Source organism: Hippocampus comes, unplaced genomic scaffold (assembly GCF_001891065.2).
Source record: "Hippocampus comes isolate QL1 unplaced genomic scaffold, H_comes_QL1_v1.1 scaffold62, whole genome shotgun sequence".
In the NCBI taxonomy this organism is placed as follows: Eukaryota; Metazoa; Chordata; class Actinopteri; order Syngnathiformes; family Syngnathidae; genus Hippocampus; species Hippocampus comes.
Window position 1 is genome coordinate 2,206,720 of NW_017806062.1, and position 1,116 is coordinate 2,207,835.

A 1,116-nucleotide genomic window follows, 5' to 3' on the forward strand; every position below is an offset into this window, starting at 1 on the left:
TATATATATATATATTCATAATGAGTATTTAAAATGAACACAAAAAGTGAAACTAAAGCAATTTAAAAAAAAAACAACAACAAAAAAAACAGTAAAGTAGCTTGCGAGTGTCCAGCGAACCAGCTAAGCTAGTGAGACCTTTGGGTATGCATTAATCATTGTATTTATTTTTACACATTTTCAAAAAGCAAAACACAGGCCGGGGCCCTGACTCTCATACATTTATTTAAACTTTTGAGGCATTTTTCTTCCAGAAATTTCGGCTTGAAGTGTAAATTGTGGAAACCACAGTTGACAGGGACTAAGTCGAAAGCCAAACATTCGCAAGACACAATATTTACACTCTAATGTCAACGTGACTACTATTGCAAGAATGACTGTTAAGAAAAACAAATGAACAAAACTGCGACATGACTTTAATACACCGATTATACTGTCCTGCTCATTCGGATTTTGCCACCCTGCAACATCTGCTGCAAATTACAATTACGGTAGATGACCTGGAGAGATAAAAAGAGTACCTGGATTGTGTTTCTTCAAAAGCACACCAAACACTGCACCAATCCGTCAAGTCAGGTAGACTCCAAGAGTCATTTCCTTGCAATCCGAAGCCACCGCCAGAGGAGGAACAATGCAATTGGGGTGGCGTGGGGGCAAGGTATTAGGGTATACAAATGAAACCACTCATGTCAGCATCCAAGAATGAAATAGGTGGTGAGAAGCAGTCATCTGTTCGGTACTTATAATTGAACGACTGACTGCAAGCCTTTTATGGAACATGGTTTCATAACTTGTGTATATGCTAGAGGCATGGCAGATTTTTTGCGGGTGTTCACCGTACGTGAAAATCAGTTTTCAAGGCAGACTTTTGCAGAAAAGCGAAATGTCGTGAGGTATGATTTTTGCTAAGTGCGGTTGACATGATAGTGGTGGTATTTAGAGGTGGATGAAGTCTGACAAGGCCCCCATGCTGAAGGCTCGGGTCCCAATCGCGGGTCCCAATCGCATGGCCGGCCACTGGCATACTTCGGTCTCCGAAAGGCGGTATTCTTGAGTTAGCTCTTGCGTTGGGAAGTCAGCGTTTCCCCTTCAAGTCAGATCCTGCGCAGCTGGTGC

The 1,116-nt window shown here is 42.1% G+C and overlaps 1 protein-coding gene across 4 annotated transcripts in view; it reads right to left on the reverse strand.

Moving 5' to 3' along the window:
• Window positions 1-1,116, reverse strand: part of syt12 (synaptotagmin XII) — a 17,097-nt gene that overhangs the window by 1,633 nt on the left and 14,348 nt on the right. The window lies entirely within an intron of this gene.